At 46.0% G+C, this 21,403-nt stretch overlaps 1 long non-coding RNA gene across 1 annotated transcript; it reads right to left on the reverse strand.

The window, feature by feature from the left end:
- Positions 1-19,942: 19,942 nt before the first annotated feature.
- Positions 19,943-20,508, reverse strand: LOC115535836 (uncharacterized). Its single transcript, XR_003974564.1, has 3 exons — positions 20,438-20,508; positions 20,086-20,198; positions 19,943-20,001 (listed from the first exon to the last, which is right to left on the reverse strand). It is a non-coding gene; the product is annotated as an uncharacterized LOC115535836 (long non-coding RNA).
- Positions 20,509-21,403: the final 895 nt, after the last annotated feature.

Raw genomic sequence — 21,403 nt, forward strand, 5'->3', positions numbered from 1 at the left:
TCTAAAGTAAAATATTTACAAGCCAGGGCAACATGTGGTCGCTGTATGGCTCTGTTGGGGGAAACTGGAATAGACCTCAACAATCTTCATTTCCTCTTTTGCACCGCTGCGTCTCCAGATACGTACGTACGTACGTGCGTGCGTGCGTGCGTGCATGTGTGTATTGAAGCCCAGAGAAGCAGCAGAGAGCAGACTCCCCTGGAACCAGCTGTGTCTCCATGAAGAGTGACCACTCTATGTTTCAACCTCCTTTCTTTAAAGATGGACGCCCCTCCAGAGAGGAGAGGTAGGGGTTTCAAACAGACGAGGAAAACAGACCAGTTGGTTGTAATCAGACCCTACTGATACTGATGTCTAGAAGTCTGGGGAAATATAAGTGTGCGTGTGCACGCGCGCGCGTGCGCGTGTCCAGTCCTCCCAAATTAATGTGTAAACCACATAACAAGTAGTCAACAGAAGACAATGTTTTAATCCCACTTTATATCTCCTTGTTACTTTTAGATGAGAACCCCTGGCCAGCCTTTCGGACTGGGTGTCAGGCTAGGGAATTTAAAAACAGGAATCCTTGGTCAACGTGGAGGGAAAAATAGTTAGGTAAATGTCAGCCAACATGCAGTTGGTATAAATTGAATTCATAACGTTAATCACTATGCCAATGAGAGTATAGCTAATTCATGGTCATTTTTAAGGTGCAGTAATTTCACACTTTTACACAATTCAATTACTGTATGGTATGTTAGATAACAGTAAGAGCTAAAATTAGGGCAAGAGTGAAACATTAGTCTCCTGTCATCTCCTTCTCATGCACTGGTTAGCCATGGTTGTAAACAGTTCATTCAATTATTTTGAGTAGATTTCGTCCTTGTTTAGCATGTGCTATTGCTACTATAGATATACAAAGGACAACTGGTCATTTTTGTGTTCTATTTGTTCATACTGTTATTAACACTGATAAACCTACTCAGCTTTCCATGATTGTTGATAATCGTTGTACTCTTAAATCAGCGGGTTGTAGACCCCTGCGTTGGTGAGTGTGGTGCGACACCCCATAAGCGCCACACACGTACACGTACCGGTGGGACGGGTTTGTACGAGGCTGGGAGGGAATCATCACAGTATACCCACTACAATAAAATAGACTACACCACTGGTAGTGGGGGATATCTCGGCCATGGTTGAGAAGAATTGGGGGAAAGGAACTTCGGCCATGACTCTCTGAAGTCCATGAACTGGGACATGGAGAAAGGGATTGTCAGCCAAGCTCACACACACACACTCACACACCTACACACACGGATCTGACTGGGGATAGGAGAGGTTAATTCACTTGAGGTGGTAAACAGGTTACCTTTTTAAACTATTTATTCTCTTGCCAGAAGGACTATCTAGACTAGGCTACTTATAAATATTTATACATTTATTTATTTTACCCAAAAATTATATTCAGGTCTAACTACATAAAATCCGGGGCTTTAACCCTGAATAAACCAGCATAGTGACGCCCCTGGGTTCTGGGTTCAGGGTCTGTGTTCAGGATGTCTGGGTCTAGGTTCTGGGTTCAGGGCCTCATCAACCAGGTAAACTCGCGTCCTTCCGTCCTCTGAGCTCAAGGAAACGCACCAAGTTCCAGGTGGCTAATATTCAGCTCAGACCTCGTTCGCTCAATACATTCATGATCGAAAACCTGACGGCAGCTGACCTCAGATCTGGTGAAATGGGCTTTTATTTCTTTCACTTCATGCGTTTCGACCAATCCTGTTGCTGGAGGCAGAGTTATTGCAGACAAACTAGACCAGCACATGAACATTTATAAATGTGAATACACACACATTCCTGTATAATTAATTGAGGTGTAAGACACCTCCCTCTGCTGGACAGTTTGGACAACAGTCTCACACCAAACTACATTTTCCGCTTGAACCAACAAAGCCATAGTACATCGATGCGAGACCGGGTTCAATTCAATTCAATTCAATTTTATTTATATAGCCCTTAATCACCATTACAGTCTCAAAGGGCTTTAACAGGCCAAATATTTGTGACACCCCCCTTTACCCATGCCCCCACACGGGCAAGAAAAAACTCCCTTGAATCAGCAAGGAAGAAATCTTGAGAAGAAACGCAGTGTAGGGGATCCCTTCTTCCAGGGATGGTCAGGAGTGCAATGGGTGCCACAATTGGCATACAGGTAAATACATGTACATCATTAAAATGGTGATGGGGTTCTGGCCGGTTATCCATGAGGAGAGTCCAGGCATCCAGTCCAGCACCCGCAGCACGCTACAACTGACAGAAAAGTGAATTAGAACGGAAAAGTACATAGTGGGAATGTATAATGTAATAAGAAAAGCACAAGCAAACAGAGTAGTCTTCACTACGCATCTGTTGTTTTCACACTCCAAATGCAAGATTGTAGAGGTGCGTTTTGAGCTTCCCTTTGAATAGCTCCACAGAGTCAGCTTCCCTGATCGCTGATGGCAGCCTATTCCATAAAAAGGGGGCTCGATAGGCAAACGCTCTCTGTCCAGCCGATTTCTTTTTAACCTTCGGCAATGAAAGAAGGCCGGCTCCCGAAGACCGGAGAGACCGAGAAGGACTATAAGGAATGATCAGGTCCTTCAGGTACAATGGAGATAGTCCATGCAAGGCTTTATAGGTCAGCAATAGCACCTTAAAGTCTGATCTGAAAGTTATTGGTAGCCAATGTAAAGAGGCGAGAATAGGTGTAATATGATCAAACTTTCTCGTTCTGGTCAGCAATCTAGCTGCCGCATTGTGTACCAGCTGTAGACTCTTAATAGTAGAGTTCGTATGGAAGCATATATGTAGCAAAATTCAAATGGCAATGCAATTTGTAATTACATTATGCATTTGACAATTCATTATGCAATTTTATAATGTAATTTGTAAATACGTTATTCAAAGTGTATTTTAACATGCAAAGTGACAATGCAATCCTCAATTAAATTTGCAAAAGTTATAACAATACAAATAGAATAACATTTTGTCAAATTCTTTGAGTTCCTTTATACAAATTGAAAAGCTATAGCGTCCCCGTGATTGCAATCCACTTCGCCACGCTCCGTGTGTTGCGATATTCAAATGACATTTCAATCCGCAAAACGAACGCTAAGATTTGGCAAAACGGAATCCAAAGAGGAATCCAAATAGGAATCCAAAGAGGAATACAAATAGGAATCCAAAGAGGAATACAAATAGGAATCCAAAAAGTCAATATGCAAAGTGGCAAACGTATCAGCCAATCAGCGTCTGGGCGGCAACTACGTCACTTGCTCGTAATTTCCTTGTTCCCTTCTAGTTCGTAGCCTATGGTCCATGGTCACCAATGGAGATTATTGATACGCTCCGAAGTTTGGCCGATGATGTGGAGAACAATCGTGTTGAAGACACAGATGCAGTAGATAGAGTGCGTGTTCTGGGAGATAGGATAGACGACTTATCCTCACTGGTACGTTTTGACGCCAGTGTGGTAAACACAAAGATTTCCCAAGTGCTACAGGCACTGGGTGCAAAACATAGGGTCGGGAGACCCACCGTCTCCACCCACTCCTCACCTACAAAGCTCTCCACAACCTAGCCCCCAGTTACCTCTGCGACCTCCTCCAAGAATACACTCCCTCCCGCTCCCTCCGCTCAACCTCTGCTGGACTATGTATCCCCACATCACGACTCACTTCAATGGGTGCCCGGTCATTCAGCTGTTCAGCACCCAGGCTCTGGAACTCCCTCCCCCCACACATAAAACAGTCATACACCATTACAACCTTCAAGTCACCACTCACCTGTTCAAACTCGCACACAACGTCTAACTGATCACTGTCTTGATTGTTTTTGTTTTGTCTTGTTTTTGTTTTTTATTTATTTATTATTATTATTTTTCCACAATGTGTTGTTTTAAACTATTTATGATAACTATGCTCTGTAAGGTGACCTTGGGTGTCTTGAAAGGCGCCCTTTAAATTAAATGTATTATTATTATTATTATTACCGTGGAGATATTTGGAGACAATAGAAAGTGACGTCCAGACGCTGATTGGCTGATACGTTTGCCACTTTGCATATTGACTTTTTGGATTCCTATTTGTATTCCTATTTGGATTCCTCTTTGGATTCCGTTTTGGATTCCTATTTGTATTCCTCTTTGGATTCCGTTTTGGATTCTTTTTTGGATTCCGTTTTGCGGATTGAAATGTCATTTGAATATCGCAACACACGGAGCGTGGCGAAGTGGATTGCAATCACGGGGACGCTATAGCTTTTCAATTTGAATAAAGGAACTCAAAATAATTTGACAAAATGTTATTGTATTTTTATTGTTATAACTTTTGCAAATGTAATTGAGGATTGCATTGTCACTTTGCATATTAAAATACACTTTGAATAACGTATTTACAAATTACATTATGAAATTGCATAATGCATTGTCAATTGCATAACGTAATTACTTATTGATTTGCAAATTGCATTGCCATTTGAATTTTGCTACATATATGCTTCCATAAGTTCGGTAATCCCGAGAACAATGCATTGCAATAGTCCAGTCTTGACGAGACAAACGCATGAATCAGTGTCTCTGCATCCACTACAGATAACATTGATCTGATTCTTGCAATGTTTCTCAAATGGAAAAAGGCAATTCTAGTTATACTTCTTATATGCTGATCAAAGCATAGTTGAGGGTCAAACAAGACACCAAGATTTCTGACGGATGCACTCTGTGGGATGGCAAAGCCATCCAACCACAGAGAGACATCCTCAAACTTTTCCCGGTCCCGCTTCGAGCCGATAATGAGCTCCGTCTTCCCAGAATTAAGCTGTAGGAAGTTTTGTGACATCCAGCCCTTCACAGCAGCCAAACAGGACTCAACCTTTTGAATCTGGGCAGAATCCCCGGGTTGGTGGTTTGAACCTGTTGTAGTAGCAGAGAATGGCCTGCGGGGGCAGTATTCAAGATTCAAGATGCTTTATTTATCCCGAGGGAAATTATTGTGCAATGTATGTACATGGTTAAATACATGAATAGGCTTGAATTTAGTAGTAATATGGATGTTTGTATTTTTGCAAAATGGATTATGTGAACAGCATCCATCAAGCATATTAAATGTATTGCAGGAGTTTAGCTTGACATCAACCAAGTTAAAGGACAATTTATGAAACGCACCAAACATGTAGAAGTCAATGTAGGATTTTAATATACAGTATAAACAGAAACACTTGACAGAAGTTGAATACATACTTTTGTAAAGGAAAGCAGAGGAAAACATTTTCCCAAATTAATAATTTCAAAATGTCACCAACATTCACAAAAGCAAGTGAAGAGGTTTGTGTAAAACCAGTCCTCCCTGACCAGCTCTGTCCCTGACTCTAAACCCTGACTCTCAACCCTAACGCTGAACCCTCTGAGGGCAGGAAGACGGTCCTTCAGTGTAAAGCTTCAAGAAGACACTCCTTCAGAGTAAAGGTTCGAACCACGAAGAAGGAAGAAGAAGGTAAGGAGTAGAGATTAGTGAAGTAGTGAGGTTTGTGACAGACGTGAGGGTAAGGCGTGTGGAAGCACACAGGTACATGTGGGGTCAAGAAGATCACTCCCACTGGAGGTCATTGATCCATCAGGATCAGACCGCTGAGTTCAGCAGGTCTTCTGGAAGACGAGGCTAAGATGAACTGAGGAGACGGGACCAGCAGGATCAGGTGGGGTTCAGCTCAGGTGAGTCTGACCCCGACCAAACAGGATCAGGTGAGGTTCAGCTCAGGTGTGTCTGCCCGGAGCAAACAAGGACATGGATTAGGTTCAATATTCAAAAGAGGCAACATTATCTGAACCAAAGATAAGTCATTAAGGAGCAGGCAGGCTTTAGTGCGCCTTGCTCAAGGACGCATCACTGTATTCTGAGGACTTGAACAAGGCACCAATGGTCTGAGAGTTGAACCCCCAACCCCCTACCTGGTCCACTATGTTCAGATAATGCAAACTTACGAGGAATCCTTGATGGTAGAGTCCTGGTCGTCCTCAGGATTTGCCTTCCAGATGTATGGCTTCTCCGTCAGTCCTCCAGATTCCTGGTCTGGTTACAAACGTAGTTTGGCTCTAATGTAAGGTCACAAACACAGGAGTAGGTGGGCTCTAATGTAAGGTAACAAACACAGGAGTAGGTGGGCTCTAATGTAAGGTAACAAACACAGGAGTAGGTGGGCTCTAATGTAAGGTAACAAACACAGGAGTAGGTGGGCTCTAATGTAAGGTAACAAACACAGGAGTAGGTGGGCTCTAATGTAAGGTCACAAACACAGGAGTAGGTGGGCTCTAATGTAAGGTAACAAACACAGGAGTAGGTGGGCTCTAATGTAAGGTAACAAACACAGGAGTAGGTGGGCTCTAATGTAAGGTAACAAACACAGGAGTAGGTGGGCTCTAATGTAAGGTAACAAACACAGGAGTAGGTGGGCTCTAATGTAAGGTAACAAACACAGGAGTAGGTGGGCTCTAATGTAAGGTAACAAACACAGGAGTAGGTGGGCTCTAATGTAAGGTAACAAACACAGGAGTAGGTGGGCTCTAATGTAAGGTCACAAAGTAGCAGCTGTAGTTTGTCTGTTAACCAACAACAGTAGTATGCCTTAACTTAACTACTGGACAAACTAATCCTGCGTTACAACAAGGCGATCCGTTTACTTTATGCAAACTGACGAGGATCCTTGTTAATAAAAATGTACAATCCAAGTTGGTAGAGTGATTTTCATCCTCCAGATTCACGGCTCCCCTACCAGCTCGCCTCCGCTCCAGAAACACGTGGTAGTTTAACACATGTCAAAGTAACAGCTGTATTTTGCCCTTTTCAAGTTAACCATGTTAAGTAAATACAAACTTACAAGGAATCCTTGTTGTCAATTCCTAATCGTCTTACAGCTTCTCAGCTCCCCCACCAGCTCTCTTCAGACAGATTCATAGTCTGGAACAAACAGCGGAAGTCTTGCTTTAATGTGTGGTAAAACAGATGTAGTTGACTGGTATATTAACAAAGGCTGGTAGTTTGTGGTAGCAGTATTCTACGGTAAGTGGCACTGAGTGTGATGATCACTTCAGAGTCGGGCTCCATCTACCCAACGACAGAAATCCTCAACCAGGCAGGGCCTCCATCGGTTCCTCCACCAGGCAGGGCCTCCATCAGCTCCTCCACCAGGCAGGGCCTCCATCAGCTCCTCCACCAGGCAGGGCCTTCAGCACGGCTCCTCCACCAGCCAATTCAGCCATGGATTCCTGGTCTGGTTACAAACAGTTGGTCTCAGCAGTAAATCACCTGGAGACGCAACCCACCCCCTGCATCTGAGGTTCACTTGTAAAATGGAAGACGAATATAAACACATTTAAACACTTGAATTAGACAACGTCTACAGATTGACCCATTCAGCAATTCATCCACTACGGCCGTAGCAGCACTCTAACAATAATGGCTCATATGACTTCTACATAACCCCGGTATGAATTAACTCAAATCACAGCGTGGCACAGATTTAAAGTCTTAAGATGATCAAAACCAGACCTAAACTACCGTGGATTTTAGTGTTTCAGATGAGCTTGGTGATGGTTACCCTCTGGTCCGGTGCTGCAGGCCCCTGGTCTCCAGCCTCAGTCTCCGGTCCATCCTGGCACCACAAGCCGGTCCCCAGCCTCTCAGCCTCGCCTTTCAGCTACAGCAGCAGGTTTACATCAGCATTTGCCCAACAATAATTATTTATTATTACAAATATTTATTTGACTCCGAAACTGATTTACACAATTAATTTAATTATTATTTTATAACTCAAGGCTAGAAAAGATTGGAGAGATCAGACATGAGCATCCCGTTTTGGGAATGAAGACAGAGCAGTCCACAAGTTTAAAGAAGTGGTTCAGCCCATGCATTGAAACTGACCTGAGAAGACTCTTCTCACACAGAGCACTGACCTGTTCTGGAGGACTTCTGACAGGAGGTGGAGGTCTGGCTCTGGGTGAGGAGGTGGAGGTCTGGCTCTGGGTGAGGAGGTGGAGGTCTGGCTCTGGGTGAGGAGGTGGAGGTCTGGCTCTGGGTGAGGAGGTGGAGGTCTGGCTCTGGGTGAGGAGGTGGAGGTCTGGCTCTGGGTGAGGAGGTGGAGGTCTGGCTCTGGGTGAGGAGGTGGAGGTCTGGCTCTGGGTGAGGAGGTGGAGGTCTGGCTCTGGGTGAGGAGGTGGAGGTCTGGCTCTGGGTGAGGAGGTGGAGGTCTGGCTCTGGGTGAGGAGGTGGAGGTCTGGCTCTGGGTGAGGAGGTGGAGGTCTGGCTCTGGGTGAGGAGGTGGAGGTCTGGCTCTGGGTGAGGAGGCAGACACCTTGGGACAAACTACATGTTACCTTTTTAACCTTGTACAGTTCTAGAGTATCTTCTACTGTAACATGTGGGAAAGACGGCCATTATTTTAGCTTTGTTATTATCCAGTTGGTAACCAAGCACCAAAGTCGTTGTTTAATGTCATTCCATTGGGTAGGGTTTTACTTCAATTATTGACACCAGATATTTAGAACGTATGAAAGCTGAAGTAACAAAGAACACTAAGCAGTATCGATATTAAATCAAATATACTCAGCCATATTCAGGTGCAGGGTTCCGTCGAAGAAATGCCAAATTGTCTTCCACCTTGAAATGATCTTCAGCCTTCACTGATGATCAGAAATGGGCCCGCAAGTAGAACGCTGTTTCGAACGCAGCGAGAGTCCCGTGAACGTGGTTAAAGTCGGCGCAACAGTCGGAAATTATCAACATATTGTACGATGCACGCGTCAGTGAGTATTTAATATCAAACTTAAGTAGTTTAAGATAAGGGGCAACAATTCCTGATGGAAACCGACTGAAAAATAGTTTGTTGGCAACGGCTCGAAGATACGCAAATACAATCCAGAACGTTCCGCCAGATACCTTCAGGGGATTCACGTCCAACTAACAGCCACGTGGGTTCTTATGGTTGTCAAGACTACAACGTTCTATGCTAACCATTGAGACTAAATCAATGAACGCACTCAGAACCTTCCACGGCAGGAAGCACAAACCGTCCGACTGGAATCCGAACATTCCGGCCGGAACCAACCAAAGAAAATACAGAACCAGCGCCTCACCTTGAGCTGAACGGAGGAAGATCCTGAAGTCCAGCGATGGTCTTTATTAAAACACAGCCAACAGACTTACCTTGAGGAGATCCGTTTGTTGCTGTTGGTCATTAATACTATTCAGTGTACCTTTACATTATTATGCACCCAGTGTGTACAAGTTAAATCACTCAAAACCGTACGAAGAACCGAACTACCATGTACGTTCCACAACAACTTTAAACCTCAATTCTTTGCTTAAAAACAATGGAATAATTCAATGCAAAACCTTGTCTACATTTTAAAATTAAAAACAATTATCGACATTCAGGGTACAAACCATGCAGATCAAATCTAAACAGTAAGCTCACAGAGAGCCGACCATAGCCAAGCAATGTCACCCTGACCGCCTCACTACCAACAGCAAATCATGCCAGCCAACCAACACATGTACAGGTCCAGTGAGAAGTGGGCATTTGAGCGAAAGGACTGCCCATAATAAAATTAAGCCCAATTCCTGAACTATCCAACCATCTTCATGGTTTAAAGATTTAAAGACTTAAATTGCAATTGTGTTTGAATCACCGTTGTCTGCTCCCTCTTTACTTATAAATCTCTACATCTCCATCGCTATAGTGTTGCATCCTACTCATGAGGGTGGGGTCTGAGTGAGCAGAGATGCGTGCTGGGATACAGTGCTTTCTGAAGTCTTCAGTTCTATAGACACGCCCCTCAGGAGAAACCAAGTGTTTGAGAATCTGTTGTGACATCAGTTACATGAGCTGGAATATTCTTCAAGATGGCGCCAGGATTCTCCAAGGAGGAAGGCCAAGAGGAGGATGTGAGGGTTCTTCCTCTCAGCCAGTGAAACACAACAACGGTCTTCATCAGAGTACCATGGAACACTTCGAAACGTTTTCCTCTCTACACATTGTAGCCCCAGTGAAGGTTTCCTTGCCTCCTCAGCTGAAGAGCACAACTTCAGCTTGAAGAGCGCACTAGTTGGAGTTCCCAGATTGGTTCTGATTTAAGGGAACCGATCGTTCAGCTAGTCCTGTACAGCAAATACAGTTCAGCCTGAGAAGACGTGCAACTGAGAGCAAGACAAGATCCACAGGGCTCTCCATCAATCCAGCCAGGTAGGAAGATCCGCCTCATTACAGGTCTGAAGGTCATCTTGAACATCCATTGAGGTTCCTTTCCAAGAGTCCTTGTGGAATGCCTTTAGGTGTCCATCCCCCATTGATCCTGATGGTGTAGTCCTAGTTTGAAGTCGCTGATCTGAACACGCCGCTTGCATCCTTTTACACTTGATTTGGATACTCTCCTTCCTGCCCAGTGTGTAGGATATCGCTCCGGAGTGTCGCTCAGGGCTCTTCATGTCTACGGGAGGCCTCAAGTAAACGTGTGGCCGTCCAGCAGCTATGAATTAACTGACCATTCCAATACACCAAGCCAATCACACAGACCACCGTAAGAAAATTATCAATGTCAAAGGAAGCAGGACGCAGAACCCAGGACACACACGTAGAACCCCATGCCGGGTGTGAGTGGGACACACACAGTAGAACCCTAACGATGCTCAAAAATCTTCCATCTCATGTCAAACCCACACACACCACTGAGCCATAAAAGACCAAACACTCCTGCAGGGTAAAAACCTCATGCCAAATACCATTCCATCATCCACCCCAGCTCTTCTGTCAGGGCACCCAGAACAGAACCACCATTATCTCCAGAGACGTAAATTATGCGCAACATTCTTCAGTGGCGTCCCACATTGGTGATGGATTATGCTTGGTGTCTCCATTCACGCTGTTTCAACGTCTCTGAAGTCATGTGTTTGTAGTCCAGTGGTTTAGTGATTGAGGGGCCTTCACAGATGCAAACGGTGCAGCTTTAGTCAGCCTGAGGACAGGAAGGAGATCATCTGTTCAGAAGACCACCCAGTGGAGGGGGGAGGCTCTTGAGGAGCAGGATCCATCTTGTAATGGCCCCAAATGAGACCTTCTCTGAAATGAAACTGTTCCTGAGGAGTCACGATGCCTGGAGGGGACTGTTGAAAGTGTTCCATGGTTCTCTGTGTCAGACTGAAGTAGTGTTGAAGTCGTTGAGATGAGGAGCCCCCTCATCTCCCCCTGGTGTTTCTCCTTCTGCATCCCCGTCTCCATCTTAAAGAACATTCCGGTCCATGTAACTGACGTCACGACGGTTTCTCAAACACTCGGTTTCCCCTGAGGGTGCGTGTCTACAGACCTGTAGACTTCAGACAGCTCTGTATCCCAGTATGCACCTCTGCTCACTCAGACCACACCCTCCTCAGTAAAGCAACACTCATTTGATGAAGATGCAGAGCTCAGGAGAGTAGCTGGAAAGAAGGCTGAAGACGTCAGAACCCAACCCATTATTCCAGCTTACAACAATAACTTTGAACCTGAAACCATTTTAACAAACCATTCAAACCAACATAAACCAAACGCCTAAGTAACCCATGAACCAATAAAAGATCCTTACTAATCAGATCAACCTTCAGCTAACGGGTTAACTCACCAGGAAGCCAACATACAGCAATGTGCCCAAGAGTAATGAGAAACTAATGACTTACAGTTCGCAGTTCATCTTCATGTTAAAGTTGGGATACTCACAGTACTGCAGTTAGATATCCATGATAGACCTTGGAAGAAACAAACAGTTTACTTATTATTGTCCCCAAACTTGGGCACTGTCCCAAGGTTCAACTTCTACCATTGCCATTAAATCAGATAAATGAATGCCAATACAAATTCAGGGCTTTTGGGATCATCCAACTTTTAAATAATGTTTAAGATAAATAAGTTATACTAATTATTTGACTGTCATTATTCAAGAGTGATTACTTCTTACTTAAAATGTTACTTGCAGGTAAAATCATTATTTAATTTCAAATGAGAGTTAAACCACCACAATCCCTGATTTCCTTCACACATTATCAGTGATTTATATTCAACATACAAGTCAATGCAGTTGTGCTTTGCTACACATTTCTACTCACATCAGGTCCAGATGAGATGCTCCTCTTTACTTCAAAAAGTCTTTAACCTGTGAAACAGGAAGAGATGACAAATAAGTCACAACAGAGCTCAACAGAACATTACACACACGTTCTAGTTTCTGAGAACACAACAACATACCGTGTTTGGGAGACGATAAACTGCCAAACAGTGGAGGACACAAATGTATTGTCCGCTTCCCTCTTATGTGAAATGCACCAGATGCAACCAATGAACCAATTAAGGAAACCACATGGCGTGCGAGCTGCGCAGGTGAGCTAAATAGTAAAACTCAACCCAGGTTCGACCTCCTCTGGTCGCCTTGGTAATAGTGAAAGTCTGTTTAAGCTCTGTGTTTGATCTTAAATGACCTCCCTCATTTTGATTAAAATGATGAGTCTGATTTGACAGATTTAAATTCATACTTCAAAACGAAGAAAGTCTTCATTCAATTCACCTTACTGTGTGGTTTGTGTGTGTGTGTGTGTGTGTGTGTGTGTGTGTGTGTGTGTGTGTGTGTGTGTGTGTGTGTGTGTGTGTGTGTGTGTGTGTGTGTGTGTGTGTGTGTTACTACTGTGTGATGTCAAGTTGGTGAAAAGCAAGTCACGTGTGATCTTGCATCCATCTGTATGTAGTGAGCGGATTTGGACAGCAGAGGGCGATGTTTCCACACGAGAACCTCTGCTCTCTGTGCGCTCTGCGAGATACCGTCTCCATAGCAACCATAACTTGGCAGCATCCTGAACGGCCCTTTGAGGAGTGAGAAGGAAGCTTTCATCAAAGAGACCAGAGAGACTCATTCACTGGTTAGCTGGAGTCATCGGCCACCACCACACACGTTAACACACAGACACACACACACACCATACAGACATACACCAATACACCGTATAGATTCACACCATATGCAGGCACACACCACAGATACACATATATAGACCAGGTCCAGGACCAGGACCCGGTGGACCAGGACCAGGACCCGGTGGACCAGGACCAAGACCCATTGGACAAGGACCAGGACCAGGACCCGGTGGACAGTGGACCAGGACCCGGTGGACCAGGACCAGGACCAGGACAAGGACCAGGACCAGGACCAGGACAGTCAGGAGCCAGGAGGAGCCAAGGGGAACAGGTCAGCGCCGGAGCCGGTGGGGGCCAGAGGGGCCGGGGCCCTAGAGGGCCCCCCCACAGCGGACGGGTCAATACAAGTTACACATCTAGTGAATCAATCAACCAATGCAAGTGATACCACGATCAATAAATAAATAAAATAAAAGGGATGTGTTGTGTGTCTCACACACACACACACACACACACACACACACACACACACACACACACACACACACACACACACACACACACACAGAGACACACACACACACACACACACACACAAAATAAATCATGGTAAACAAATATCTATAATAAATAAAGGGTTTAAAGGGAGAAGGACCAGGCGCCCATTGAAGGTTTTTGTTATGGAACAGGACGTGGGGACCCAAGTGCTGAACACAGGAAGGCAGAGACTTCCAGATGGGAATTTTTTTCTTTTAAATGATTGCCTTATTTCCCTTAAATTAATCAAAGTGTTAAATAAATTCTCCCACTATTTATCATTCTTAATGTTATTCAGGTTTTTTTTTACTTAAACTTAGTTCTAATTATAAATACATTTACTTCTCATTTAAATAATAACATCCCACCATAATCCTTTTAAACATGAGCCCACTAGACAATCATGTTCCATAATTCAATCCGTTTAACTTCAACAATCATATTGTGGCGAGCAGCAGGTGAAGGACGAGACGGGAGCCCAGGTTTAGCAGTCGGCCGCAGCTCCGTGCCCCATACACCGCTGGACAACGGAGCTGCCTTTAATAACACCAGCACGGTACACACTAGAACACACGCCGCCATTCAACCACACTAACACTTTCAGTGATGGTGCAATGAACACAACATGAACACAAGAGTCACCAACACACCCCGACATCGATAAACCCCAACCCATGAACCCTGATTAGTTTACCAACCACTAATGACCCAGGGGGGCCCCGAAACGGTCCCACCCCCTAGAACAGGAGAACCCCCAGAATCCTTAGCGAAGGCCCTCGTCTGCCAGACCCCAGAGTCAGCAGGAGCCCTGGGGGTGTGGTCGGGGACCACCTCCTTCGGGGCCCCCACCTGATCCGTCGTAGGGGGGCCGTTGGAGCGCCGTTCGGGGACCCCGTCCTCCGCCGCCCTCCGACGTCTGGCCCGTCGACGGCCACGCCGGCGGCTGGGACGAGGAGGGGTGGCGCGCCCCGTCCCCCCGCAGCCCTCCCCCAGCCCCAGCTGCCCACACTGCGGCGGTTGGTGTTTAGTCCCGTTAACACGGCAACAGTTTGACGTTATCCCGGGTAAAGTGTTGGGCAGGACGTTAGCCTAGGGCTAGTCATGGACCTACAGAGTGGCGAAGCCCCCCCCCCCCCCCACACAACAAAAAGGGAGGAGATCCAAGAATAATATCGGACAAACATTTGTTGTTCTATTAATAATTTCTGATTAATATATTATTATTATTACGGCACTTATGGAAGCATTATTCACTAATAAAACGAGAAATCATCGGCTGAACACACGAGAACATTCAGTTGGATCCACTGAGTTGTTTATTGAAATTATGCTTCATTAACAAATAAGACACAAAAATAGTCCCTTACATGTACACAATAAACACTAAAACAAAGGACTAAAACAATAGAAGCAGCAGACTTTCATCAACAGGTGTGCACGTATCTTTAATAACTGAACATGTTCTGCGGCCGCTTGGTTCCCAACAGAACACAAAAAAATCAAGATTCAGTTTAAAGTAATTTACAACATGCAACATTATCCCACAGACCTCTTGGTTATTATGAAAAAAATATAAAATCTGCTTTAAATCAGGTTGTAAATCAGGATTATGATAAAAATGATGATATCAGAGCCCTCAAGACCAAAACTGGAAATATTCTAAAATTTACCATCAATAGGTATTTTATGTACAATTACAATAATATATGAGAGAGAGAGAGAGAGAGAGAGAGAGAGAGAGAGAGACAGAGACAGAGAGACAGAGAGACAGAGAGACAGAGAGACAGAGAGACAGAGAGAGAGAGAGAGAGAGAGAGAGGGAGAGAGAGAGACTATGTGTGTGTGCGTATGTGTTTTTTTTATGTGTGTGTATGTGTGTGCTTGCGTGTGGCGGGGCGGCACACGCAAGCACACACACTGAGTCTGAGGCACCCCGCTGACTCCCGCCCCCCATTTTTCTCCCGGCGGCGCCCCGGACCAGAGGCCGGGGCGCCGCCGGGAGAAAAATGGGGGGGGGGAGCGGTGGTTGATGTTTTTTTTTTCTACAACCGACACAGAGAGGCTGAGGACCCCACTGAGGACCCCTCTGGGGACCCCTCCCACCCCCAAATACGCTACATAAGGCAATGCCTTCATGAAACCGAAATCCGCGGATCTCCAGAATGCTCCGAACTGTGGTAAACGAACCGAACGGATTCGGATACAATTCGAATCCGCTGCAGGCCTAGTGTGTACGTGTGTGTGTGCTTGAACGTGCGTGTGTGTGTGCGCGTGTGTGTGTGTGTGTGTGCTTGAACGCGTGTGTGTGTATGTGTGTGTGTGTGTGTGTGTGTGTCAATTTTTCTACAACTGACTGATCCCCGCACCCTTTTTTTTTTCCTACAACCGACTCAGAGACGCTGAGGACCCCACTGAGGACCTCACTGAGGACCCCTTCCTCCCCCAGAACCCCACCCCCGGGAGGAGGTCCTCCTGGGTGAAGGAGGAGCAGAAGGTGTGGAGGTGTGTCAGTGTGTCTGAGGACCCTCCTCCTCCTGGGGACACTCTGTAGAAGGACAGAGAGCCAGCAGGCCGGTCCAGATACACTCCTACTCTGGTGGAGCCAGCGGGGCGGAGAGGGAGGGCTGTCTCTGTACCGTTGTACCGGGCAAAGTAACGACCATCAGAACAATAAAGAACCCAGGACTTGTTGTTCAGTCCAAGCCCGCTGTCACGACCCCCTCCTCTCCTTGTGATTCCTCTGTATGTCACTCCTATAACAACCCCTCCTTCCCACTCTACCTCCCAGTAACAGCGGCCAGTCAGAGCCTCTCTACCCAACACCTGGGGCCAGAAGAAAAATCTCTCTGGGTGATCCGGATACGACTGGTCCTCTCCAACCAGCGTCACCTTCCTGTTGTCCTCAGACAGAGAGAGTCGTCTGTAGGCCGTGTTGGGGTCCAGTGTGAGTTCACAGGCATCTGAGGGAGAACCAGACATGATGAGCTGCTGGACCATTCTTCATCCTCATCATCATCATCATCATCATCATCACTAGTACTGTTCTCCTGCGCTCTGTGTACATTAGGGCTTTGACTCCGAACTTCGTGATTCGAATATATTAGAATATCAAAAAATAAATCAAAATACGAACAAATATTAGGCAGTATTAGCAATATTGGAACCTGTTATGGGCAGGCCAAGAGGGAGAGACGTCGGAGAACCTGACTCAGTCTATTCATAATTATTGTAATGACCACGGAAGAGGCAGTGAATGAAGTATTGATTGGACAGCGATTTATTAGAAACCTAATAAACCGTTGGAACACGCAAGACCGGTAACCATAGCAACGCCGGTAAACAAAGCTTGCAAAACCCAATCCAGGGCTGAATCCAAATACTCATACTTATAGTATGCATTTTGTAGTACGCCACAAATAAAGTGCGTTTCGAATGCTCAGTACGCATTGTGTAGGACGGAAAACGTTAAAGAATGCGTGCTACCGCCACAGTATACAACGGTAGGTCACTACGCTATCCCACAATGCAACCGGAGTCTGGTAACGAACGAAGAAGAGATGGCTGACCCGACACCACCAACAGCGGCTTAGAAAGACGTTGTAGAAAGCGGCGAAAAAAAGAGACATTAAAAAGAGTAAAAAAGAAAAGTAAGTAATTAAGTAAAAAGAGACATTTTTAATTTAATAGCAACGATGACAAGACGGAAAACAGGTAACTTTTCAAGGTCATTTTGCCGGCATCTGAGAGGAGACACGTCATCTCCAAACTTCCGGTGGAGTTTCGGCGATGTTCGGAAGCGTTCAGAGGCGTTCTACGCATAGCTGTAGACCGTACTACACTGTTAAGTGTAGTACGGTCAAGTAGTAGACACTGAACAGAAATAGTATGTACTAAGTATTCAAATTCAGCCCAGGACTTACTGAAGGCATTTAATGGTCAAAATATTATTAATAAATATTCGATTCGAGGTATCACACTTCTCAGCCTCCCTGGTAAAGTCTACTCCAAGGTGCTGGAAATGAGGGTCCGGCCGATCGTCGAACCTCAGATTGAAGAGGAACAATGCGGTTTTCACCCCAGACGTGGAACTACGGACCAGCTCTTCACTCTCGCAAGGATCCTGGAGGGGGCCTGGGAGTATGCCCATCCGGTCTACATGTGTTTTGTGGATCTGGAGAAGGCGTATGACCGGGTCCCCCGGGAGAAACTGTGGGAGGTGCTGCGGGAGTATGGGGTAAGGGGGTCTATCCTCAGGGCCATCCAATCTCTGTACTCCCAAAGCGAGAGCTGTGTTCGCGTCCTCGGCAGCCAGTCAGTTTCGTTCTCAGTGGGGGCTGGTCTCCGCCAGGGCTGCGCCTTGTCACCAATCCTGTTTGTGATATACATGGACAGGATATCGAGGCGTAGTCGTGGTGGGGAGGGGTTGCAGTTCGGTGGTCTGAGGATCTCGTCACTGCTTTTTGCAGATGATGTGGTCCTCATGGGATCATCGGCCTGTGACCTTCAGCACTCACTGGATCGGCTGGCGGCCGAGTGTGAAGCGGCTGGGATGAGGATCAGCACCGCTAAATCTGAGGCCATGACTCTTAGCAGGAAACCGGTGGATTGCTTACTCCGGGTAGGAAATGAGTCCTTAGCCCAAGTGAAGGAGTTCAAGTACCTCGGGGTCTTGTTCGCGAGTGAGGGTACTATGGAGCGTGAGATTGGCTGGAGAATCGGAGCAGCGGGGGCGGTATTGCGTTCGCTTTACCGCACCGTTGTAACAAAAAGAGAGCTGAGCCGCAAGGCAAAGCTCTCGATCTACCGGTCGATCTTCGTTCCTATCCTCACCTATGGTCATGAGGGCTGGGTGATGACCGAAAGGACGAGATCGCGGGTACAAGCGGCCGAGATGAGTTTTCTCAGAAGGGTGGCTGGCGTCTCCCTTAGGGATAGGGTGAGAAGCTCAGCCATCCGTGAGGAACTCGGATTAGAGCCGCTGCTCCTTTACTTAGAAATGAGTCAGCTGAGCTGGTTCGGGCATCTGGTAAGGATGCCCACTGGGCGCCTTCCTTGGGAGGTGTTTCAGGCACGTCCAGTGGGGAGGAGACCTCGGGGAAGACCCAGGACTAGGTGGAGAGATTATATCTCAACACTGGCCTGGGAACGCCTCGGGATCCCCCCGTCAGAGATGGTCAATGTGGCCCGGGAAGGGGAAGTATGGGGCCCCCTGCTTGAGCAGCTCCCCCCGCGACCCGACCCCGGATAAGCGGATGACGATGAGATGAGATGAGATGAGATATATTCGAATATTAATATTAATAAACAAACGAAATTCGAATATGATTTTTGGGCAAAAGTCAAAGCCCTAGTGTACATATACATAGATATGAACACATACATACATATACATTTGTAGACATTCATAGATACACACACCTCAACAATAATGTTATGAAAACATCAACAACAATATTATGAATATACCAACAACAATATTATGAATGTATCAACAACAATATTATGAATACATCAACAACAAACATCCCTCCTTGGATCCAGGACTTACCAAAGACAAGCAGCTCAGCGCAGTGATTGGCCGTGCCAGCGCTGTTGCTTGCCATGCAGCAGACCGTGTTCACGCCGTACCTCCCACCTCTGATGAAGAGGAAGCCCCTCTCCACCCAGGCCTCTGATTGGTCGTCTGTGCCGTCCCTCTCAAGGGGCCTGCCGTTGTAGAGCCACTCTACAGTGGGCTCCGGCGTGCCGCCGGCGTGGCAGGTGTAGCGGGCCGTTTGGCCCACGGGCAACACGTGGGTAGAGGAGTGGAACTCTGTGATGTTAGGGGCCTCCTCCTCCTCCTCCTCCGTGGGCATCACTGAACCTGAAGAAGCCAGGAGGAGAGGAGTGAACGCTTACAACACGGATCTAGAGATGCAGCGTCAGACACTCCCTTCACTCTCTCCTAACACCTGTCCATTAGAGGGCGACCCAGGAGATTCACACCCAGTATTCTCGCCTGCCTTTTTATACATGATTGAGTATCACAGCAGTGTCTACAAAGATTACCCAGGGACGGGAAGTCACTCCAGCGCAGAGATTAACGAGTCGGTCGGAGCTTGCATAAAAGAACGCAAAACAGTTCAGCAGCTCAAATAGAAACTAGTCCAAGTGAACCCAGAAAGGGTTGACCCTTGTGACCTGACCTTAGGAGACCACAATAGAAACCTGACCTTGGTAGACCACAATAGAAACATGACCTCAGTAGACCAAAATATAAACATGACCTTGGTAGACCTAAACACATCCAACAACCTTTCAATTCTCTCAACAGAAAGGAGGAACCGTTCTCCACTCATGAACACAAACAAAGTCTACCGACCCTCTTTGTTCCGCTCAGCCTCCAGATGATCCAGGTCTAGGACCTTCTCACAGATCCAGTGGTGCAGTCTGTTACACGGTTCTTCAGACCAGCCGTCCTCCCCTGCTACGACACAGTCTCTTGCTCCGCCGTCATCGCGTGGTTTAACGTGTCTCCAACTGAGAACCATGAGGAGGAGACAGTGGAGGTCAGTCTGTCACTCTCAGAGAAGAGATGCTGCTGAATAGAGTCTTCAGCCTTACCTTGAGGTCATGGGGGTACCATCCACCCACTTGAGGGTCCCCTCCTTCTCTTGATCACTCAGTCCAATCCAGGAAGAACCCATCAATCTGCTGTCAAACCTGGAAACCTGGTTCTAAAGGTAAAAGCATCTGTTATCATGACCACAAAGTACACAGACACACGCACGCACACACACAATCTCTCTCTCTCTCCATCTCTCTCTCTCTCTTTCTTAATCACTCACACAAACAAACAATTGGTCTCTCCCACACACACACACACACACACACACACACACACACACACACACACACACACACACACACACACACACACACACACACACACACACACACACACACACACACACACCAGTTCTTCTCTGCTGTTGATGACCACCAGGTCTGCCTTTCTCTTCTGACAGTCTTCTCTACTGGCCCTCCAGCCCTTCTTAGTAGTAGAAACACGGTAGAGACTCTTGTCGTGAAGCATCCAGCCCTGAAGTGTCAATTCATCTGTTGAATGTAAAAGAACATCCTGAACAAACAGATAACTGCTTATCTTACGGTCTTCGTTACGTACACACAACCCTGAGACCTGACCTTAACAGACCACATAGAAGCATGACCTTAATAGACGACAATAGAAACCTGACCTTAGTAGACCACAACATGAATCACAGAAGCAGAGGGTGTTTTTGGAAATGAATGTTAATGACGCGATTGATTTAATAACTTGGATAAAACCCTCACCGAGTTCATCCAGTAAGTGCTCTCTCCCCTCTTTCCAGGGTGACGGTGAGTCTAGGACAGGACAGAGGAATACAGAAGATATGAGCTCTAAAACAGAACGACATCGTCTCTAAACATCACAGGACCCACAGCCAACCAAACACAAAGTCCATAATATTAATACTAATTAAAATAGCAATAACTACAGTTATCAATATCATTATCGTTGCTATTGTTACAATTATTCATATTAGTATCAGTAAAGTCTTAACACAAAATCTAACAAATACAATAATGATCATTATCATTGCTTTTATTACAACTAGAGGTTGAGCATTGCACGCTCAGCCTCGAGTTGTAATTAAACCCATAGCTATAATGTGGAAACCCCAGTCGATAATGTAACAAATTTCTGAGTGCATAATATGATAACATTTTGCCTATAATGTTACAACGTATAACATTTAGGTTCAGCTATAACGTAATGAAGCAAGCATAATAATTTTCTCTTCACGTTATGAAGCAAGCATCTTTTGCCCGCCAACGGAGCTTCATGCCAATTCATTCTCAACCACGGCCGAGATAACCACCGTAGCATGTCTTTACC

Source organism: Gadus morhua, chromosome 22 (genome assembly GCF_902167405.1).
Source record: "Gadus morhua chromosome 22, gadMor3.0, whole genome shotgun sequence".
In the NCBI taxonomy this organism is placed as follows: Eukaryota; Metazoa; Chordata; class Actinopteri; order Gadiformes; family Gadidae; genus Gadus; species Gadus morhua.